The sequence below is a fragment of the Culex pipiens genome, chromosome 1, assembly GCF_016801865.2.
Source record: "Culex pipiens pallens isolate TS chromosome 1, TS_CPP_V2, whole genome shotgun sequence".
Classification (NCBI taxonomy): Eukaryota; Metazoa; Arthropoda; class Insecta; order Diptera; family Culicidae; genus Culex; species Culex pipiens.
In genome coordinates, this window is record NC_068937.1 from 113,629,580 (window position 1) to 113,638,104 (window position 8,525).

The 8,525-nt window shown below is 28.1% G+C and overlaps 1 long non-coding RNA gene across 1 annotated transcript; it reads right to left on the reverse strand.

Moving 5' to 3' along the window:
• Positions 1-2,741: 2,741 nt before the first annotated feature.
• LOC120430265 (uncharacterized) lies at positions 2,742-3,407 on the reverse strand. Its single transcript, XR_005607579.2, has 3 exons — positions 3,252-3,407; positions 3,108-3,183; positions 2,742-3,047 (listed from the first exon to the last, which is right to left on the reverse strand). It is a non-coding gene; the product is annotated as an uncharacterized LOC120430265 (long non-coding RNA).
• Between the last annotated feature and the right edge of the window lie 5,118 nt (positions 3,408-8,525).

Consider the following 8,525-nt stretch of genomic DNA (forward strand, 5'->3'; position numbering starts at 1 on the left):
TAAACTCAATCATAAAAAATAGAAACAGTTTGTACTCTATTATCCGACGACCTCTTCAAAATTTATAATCTCTAAATCTTCTAAATATGCGTTTCTAACCTAGAATATGACTCCAAAATATGTGTATTTTTTATGATTCAAGATGGCGGCATCTGAGAATTTAAGAATTTAAGAATTTAAGAATTTAAGAATTTAAGAATTTAAGAATTTAAGAATTTAAGAATTTAAGAATTTAAGAATTTAAGAATTTAAGAATTTAAGAATTTAAGAATTTAAGAATTTAAGAATTTAAGAATTTAAGAATTTAAGAATTTAAGAATTTAAGAATTTAAGAATTTAAGAATTTAAGAATTTAAAAATTTAAGAATTTAAGAATTTAAGAATTTAAGAATTTAAAAATTTAAGAATTTAAGAATTTAAGAATTTAAGAATTTAAGAATTTAAGAATTTAAGAATTTAAGAATTTAAGAATTTAAGAATTTAAGAATTTAAGAATTTAAGAATTTAAGAATTTAAGAATTTAAGAATTTAAGAATTTAAGAATTTAAGAATTTAAGAATTTAAGAATTTAAGAATTTAAGAATTTAAAAATTTAAGAATTTAAGAATTTAAGAATTTAAGAATTTAAGAATTTAAGAATTTAAGAATTTAAGAATTTAACAATTTAAGAATTTAAGAATTTAAGAATTTAAGAATTTAAGAATTTAAGAATTTAAGAATTTAAGAATTTAAGAATTTAAGAATTTAAGAATTTAAGAATTTAAGAATTTAAGAATTTAAGAATTTAAGAATTTAAGAATTTAAGAATTTAAGAATTTAAGAATTTAAGAATTTAAGAATTTAAGAATTTAAGAATTTAAGAATTTAAGAATTTAAGAATTTAAGAATTTAAGAATTTAAGAATTTAAGAATTTAAGAATTTAAGAATTTAAGAATTTAAGAATTTAAGAATTTAAGAATTTAAGAATTTAAGAATTTAAGAATTTAAGAATTTAAGAATTTAAGAATTTAAGAATTTAAGAATTTAAGAATTTAAGAATTTAAGAATTTAAGAATTTAAGAATTTAAGAATTTAAGAATTTAAGAATTTAAGAATTTAAGAATTTAAGAATTTAAGAATTGTGGTGTAGAGTATACCGTATAATTTTTAATAAAATTTATATAAATTTTTAATAATATAATATATGATATGTAAACAACGTAACTTATGTTTCAGCAAAAAAAAATATGGTCATCAATTATATTGTTTATATTTATTATTTGTTTGGTATAGTCTAATACCTTTTTTATGATTCCTTCATTGAAAGTTTAACAAAATACATTTAATATTTTGGTTCATATAAGAATACAAATTGGTAGCACCGTCACAGGTACAATTTATTATTTACCAATTAAATTTACCTATTATTTTAACACACATATTTAGTTTGTTCAAAAACAATTGAAATGTGTTTTTTTTTAAGTTTTTAAAAACAATTTGTTTTTATGATACAAAATGTTTGTTGGGTTATTAGCCGTGCTGTAATACTGAATTTACTGATCAACTTGTGATCAGGTTAAAATATTAACACTAAACAAATAATAAATTCGCTATACCATTACATTCACGAACTAAGCTAGAAATGGGTAACATAAAATATCGTACTAAATAAAACCAGACATTAAAAAATACCCCAAAAACCATCAATTCTAAATACACAAACGTCCCTTCAAAAAGACTACTTAAATTTAGTAATAATAATACATCAAATTTATTACAACTACTTAACAATAAAATGCTTGATTTAACCCAACTTGCAAATTTTATGTAAGCGTGTACTCACACCAACTTGCAGTTACTTTTCTACACGAAAGAGAAGAGAGAGCTTGCAGAAAAGTACGGGAACGGTTTTGCTGCAACTTCTACCTCTCTCATTGCAGAAGTTCTGCCTGAGAGAAAAGTTACTTTTGTTGCAGAAAAGTACGGGAACGCTTTGCTGCCAATTTCGTGCAGAATTGCAGAATTCTGCAGTACGGGAATAGACCTAATGATCGAGCTCGAGCTGTCACAGCCCTGCGAAGTATGTTAGCTGACATATCGGGCGGTTAGTCAAAAAAACCAGCTAGAAGTCGCCTGACAAAAAACTTTTGCTAGAAAGAGATAGGAAACCTGATGCAAACAAACGTCCAGCTGCCATGTAAACATACTTTGAATGTGTTGGTAAATTTCCGACTAGAAAGCCTTATGAGAAAAAGTACACTACCTTGATGCGACCTTTGAAACAAACCGAGCAAAATCTACAAAAATATCTGCAAGAACAGTAACTACACAGAGTGGTAAATATATAACTGTTTTATTTTATAAATTGATTTTCTAATTTCTTCAATCTTTTATGAGATTATGAAAAATGTGATTATTTAAAGCTAAAAAATAGAAAATCTTTTTAAAAATCCTTCTACACTGAAATAAAAAAAAAGTACAAAATTCCTTTATTCTAGGAATTTTGCCTCCTTTCCTTATTTAGTAATTTGGCTTCCTTCTTCGCAAGAAGTAACCAAATTCCTAAATTTGACAGCATGCTTTGCCAGCTAAATTTAACTGGTGGCGCCAACTACATTTCAATTGTTGTACTTGAAAAAAGCTCTGGATAAGCTTGAAAGCACTGAAAGCGACATCTACCGGCCGGTAAGCTAAGCTTGTGATATGTGGCATTATTTTTAACCAAAAACTTCTGATTTTAATGATTTTTTAACATAAAAGCGACAAAAAATAATAAACTTTATTTACCATATTGCTTGTTATTACATGTCAACAAATTTCAACAATAACACACTAACACAAGTTTCTCAAAAAGTTAGCAATTCGCACGAAAACGTTTCAAAAGGCCTGCCGGAACTGGAATCTGCCACAAGCGCTTAGACGTGTCCGGATTGTGGGGCTGGGACGTCGGTCGGTTTCAAGAAGCGGCCCCCGGTGTCTGGAGGTAGGTGAGCAGCCGCCGGAACCGATTTCAGCTTGCATCTTTAACGGCCCACTTGTTCAACCCGCTGTATCTTTTCAGCTCTGCCTGCGGGGAAAAATGAAAATCCTTATTTCTTTTTCCGATTAGTTTCCACAGTTTCCTTACCGCAGGTCCGGTTCCAACAGATCACCGACGTTGACCGCGCCTCTGCTCTGTCACGAAAACATCCCGGATTTGTGATCTGGAACAAATCGTGCATTTTCTATCAAAAAACACTTAAATTCAGCCTGTTTTTTTCAGACAACTTACCAGAAAACACAATACGGAACGCCCGATGACCGGTTCAACAACGGGTTCGCAAAATGGTCCATTCCGGTTAGGAATTCTGCAACAATTTGCGGACACCTTGGCTACACGTTTTGAACTGTTTTCGGGTTTGCTTGTTGTGTCAACTGAGAGCTTTCAATCGACGGGTCATTCAGAAATAACGAACATCAAAGGGTCATACAAATATTACGTATTTTGATCTTAATACAAGTTTTTTCACTAAGCAAATCAAAATGGAGATTTTGAAATGAGTATTTTCCATTTTTATAATGGACAATCAATTTAAAAAATTTCAAGAATTTAAAAATATTATAATGATAAAAACATTTCAAAGTTTTAAAAAAAATATTAATTTTGAAATTGATTATTCGATTCTAGATTCGATTTCTAAAGAAAACTACTAATTTCAAAATCATCATAAAACAGTTCAGACTCGATTACCCGAAGCCTCGATTATCCGAAGATCGATTATCCGAAGGTTTGTATGGGACTTTGGATAAGCGAATCATGAACAAAAAAAAATCCGTTTTTTCAATGTCTTATTTTTAACATCAAATTTGAGTTCTGTGCTGTGACCCCATTTTAGTCAAATTTGAATGATTGATTGCAAATTAAATAAAAAATGCATTTATTCTATACTTCATCACCGCTATTTTGTCCGCCATCTTAAATTATGGGAGTTTAGGTGTTAAGCTTGACAATCAATAAAAGACAATGAAAAACATTTTTTTTCTGATTCGGATATCCGAAGTTTCGATTATCCGAAGTGCAATTTTGCCAAGGCCTTCGGATAATCAAGTCTGGACTGTAATTTGTTTCATGGAATAGCTGAAATTTATTTGAATCAAAAGCTCCAAAATTAAAAAAAAAAACAATAATATTAAAAACTTCAAAAAATTTCAAAATGAAAAATTTAAAAAAGAACAGAAAATTTTCAAAAAAAGTTAAAAATTTAAAAATGTTTCAAAGATTCTAAAATTTTCAAAGATTTCCTAATTTAATTCATAATAATATTTTCTAGCTATTTTTGTTTATTTTAACATAATTGTATGCTTCTATGATTTAGTACCATCGCACAAATTCCTCAATTTAATTCAAAATGATATTTTCTTGTATTTTTTTCTATTTTAACATATTTCTATACTTCTATGATTTGGTGTCATCGCAAAAGTGCCCAAAATTAATTAAAAGTAATATGTTCTTGTTATTTTTGTTACTTTAAACATAATTTTATTATTCTTTGATTTAGTGCCATCGCACAATTACCCCAATCGGATTTAAAAATATGTTTAATTGATATGTTTGACTATTTTCAAATCTTTCCATGCAAGAATGATCAAGTGCCATTGCACAAGTGCCCTAAATTAATTCAAATAGAATGGACAAACATTGCATGAAAATATTATTTTGAATTCGATTGGATAATCGCGCAGATCATTGAAGCTCAGAAAAATGTTTAAAAATACAAAAATAGCAATAAAATGATATTTTAATTCCGATTGCGATGGCACTAAATCATTAAAGCATAAAAATGTGATAAAATGTTCATGAAATACGAGAAAATATTATTTTGAATTAAATTGGGACACTTGTGCGAAGGCACTGAATTATAGAAGCATAGAAATATTAGAAAATGGTTAAAAATTACAAGCAATATACTATGAATTAAAATATTTAAAACACTTAAAAATACTTTAAATAATTGATTTACTTTAAAAACTTTAAATACTTTAAATACTTTAAATACTTTACATACTTTAGAAACTCTAAATACTTTAAATATTTGAGCATGAGCATGAGCATGAGCATGAGAGACCACCCATGGTTGTCCTTCTCCGTTGCTGAACAGGACCGTAATATCCTATCAATACAACCGACCATACGCTTGAACGATCTAATGGTGTTTCCCTTATCAACAGCATGTATGAATGCGCTGAAAAGATAAAACATCAAGATCATTAAAACTAGATCTGGAGCAAATAGGTAACAGTCGTTGGCCACCAACGGCGCCCGCCATGTCAGTTTGTAGATCTCGGGGGATTGGGACGGGAATGTTAGTTAGCACAGGTTGCTACAAAGGGTGGGTTCTATACGATATCCACACCCCCACGTGTGCCGGAAAACTACTTCTACTTGGGATTTTGTTAGTGGGTAAGGGTAATGGCCAGGATTCAACATAGAGGATGATGATGCGACCCAATAATCAATAAATTTTGTTTAATGGTGTGATGTATTATGCATTCTCAAGGCAAACAGTCTGAGGATGCGGATGAGATTATTCCGGGTTATTTGGTGTTGAGTTTAGCATAAATGATTCAATCTTAGACAGCCGGCTGTGGAAAGATAAAACCAAATAAAATGCGAAAACGCGAAACCGCCCGGACCGAAATACACACACAATCGGGGGAAAAACAAAGACGGAAACGGCAACGAAAATCCGGCGTGTTGACCGCGACGCGCAACGTTCAAATTCTCCAAAGCAACTGTCAACATCGCGGAATCGTCCGGGTCGAAATACACACACAGTCGGGGGGAAAACAAAGACGGAAACGGCAACGAAAATCCGGCGTGTTGACCGCGACGCGCAACGTTCAAATTCTCCAAAGCAACTGTCAACATCGCGGAATCGTCCGGGTCGAAATACACACACAATCGGGGGAAAAACAAAGACGGAAACGGCAACGAAAATCCGGCGTGTTGACCGCGACGCGCAACGTTCAAATTCTCCAAAGCAACTGTCAACATCGCGGAATCGTCCGGGTCGAAATACACACACAATCGGGGGAAAAACAAAGACGGAAACGGCAACGAAAATCCGGCGTGTTGACCGCGACGAGCACCGTTCAAATTCTCCAAAGCAACTGTCAACATCGCGGAATCGTCCGGGTCGAAATACACACACAGTCGGGGGGAAAACAAAGACGGAAACGGCAACGAAAATCCGGCGTGTTATCCGCGACGAGCACCGTTCAAATTCTCCAAAGCAACTGTCAACATCGCGGAATCGTCCGGGTCGAAATACACACACAGTCGGGGGGGAAACAAAGACGGAAACGGCAACGAAAATCCGGCGTGTTATCCGCGACGAGCACCGTTCAAATTCTCCAAAGCAACTGTCCTCTAAATACTTTAAATATTTTAATAACTTAAATACTTTAAATAGTTTGAATACTTTAAATACTTGCAATATTTAAAAAAAATTAAAAACTTAAAATACTTAAAATATTATAAAATCTTTAAATACTTGAAATACTTAAAATACTTAAAATACTTAAAATACTTAAAATACTTAAAATACTTAAAATACTTAAAATACTTAAAATACTTAAAATACTTAAAATACTTAAAATACTTAAAATACTTAAATACTTAAAATACTTAAAATACTTAAAATACTTAAAATACTTAAAATACTTAAAATACTTAAAATACTTAAAATACTTAAAATACTTTCATTACTTTAAAATGTTTAATAACTTAAAATATTTTAAAATCTTTAAATTCTTAAAATACATAAAATACTTTAAATACTTTAAATGCATTAAATACTTTAATTACTTAAATACTTAAAATAGTTTGAATAATTTAAATACATTAAATACTTAAAATACTTAAATACTTTAAATAGTTTGAATACTTTAAATACTTTAAATACTTTAAATACTTTAAATACTTTAAATACTTTAAATACTTTAAATACTTTAAATACTTTAAATACTTTAAATACTTTAAATACTTTAAATACTTTAAATACTTTAAATACTTTAAATACTTTAAATACTTTAAATACTTTAAATACTTTAAATACTTTAAATACTTTAAATACTTTAAATACTTTAAATACTTTAAATACTTTAAATACTTTAAATACTTTAAATACTTTAAATACTTTAAATACTTTAAATACTTTAAATACTTTAAATACTTTAAATACTTTAAATACTTTAAATACTTTAAATACTTTAAATACTTAAATTAATTAAAATACTTAAAATACATAAAATGCTTAAAATACTTAAAATACTTAAAATACTTAAAATACTTAAAAGTCATAAAAAACTTTAAATACTTTGAATACTTTAAATACTTTAAAAACTTTAAATACTATTAAATACTTTAAATACTTTAAATACTTTAAATACTTTAAATACTTTAAATACTTTAAATACTTTAAATACTTTAAATACTTTAAGTACTTCAAATACTTTAAATACTTTAAATACTTGAAATTCTTTAAATACTTAAAATAATTAAAATACTTAAAATACTTTAAAAACATTAAATACTTTAAATACTTTAAATACTTTAAATACTTTAAATACTTTAAATACTTTAAATACTTTAAATACTTTAAATACTTGAAATACTTTAAAACCTAGAAATACTTTTTATACTTTTTATACTTTTATACTTTTAATACTTTTTATACTTTTTATACTTTTAATACTTTTAATACTTTGAATACTTTTTATACTTTTTATGCTTTTTATTCTTTAAATACTTTTAATACTTTTTATACTTTTTATACTTTTTTTTCTTTTTATACTTTTTTTTCTTTTTATACTTTTAATACTTTTAATACTTTTAATACTTTTAATACTTTTTATACTTTTTATACTTTTTATACTTTTTATACTTTTTATACTTTTTATACTTTTTATACTTTTTATTCTTTTTATACTTTTTATTACTTTTTTTACTTTTTATATTTTTTTTACTTTTTGTACTTTTTATACTTTTTATTTGAGCGAATTATTAAATTTTCATTATCTGAAAATATTTGTAAATGAAAAAGTTTTATTCTGGCATTTATGTGGATCGATCATCAGAATCCTGTCGAAACAAGTCAAGCTTGAGCAGCTTCTCTCGAGAACAAAAGAAAGAGGAAAGTTCAGGCTGTTAAGCTCTGAAGAATAATTCCGAGTTTCAATATCAGATGGCGCAGTTGCGCAAGAGAAGCTTTGCTGTCAGTTTAAGCTCATTTTTCCAAAGAAGTATCAGAATCAGGGATGCCAGATTTGCAGATTTCTCTGCAAATTTGAAGATTTCCGAAATTTGTTGCAGACAACTTTTTTGTTGCAGATTTTTGCAGATATTTTACCGGTGAGGTATGCAAAAAAAACTTTAATCCTTCTGTGACTGTTTCTTTGAATAAGATGAGTAACCCAACTGTACATAGCATTTTACAAATTTAGAAATAATGTTCTTAGACCTACATCAAGTTTGATTACTGTCAAAATATGCAAGTATTTTACC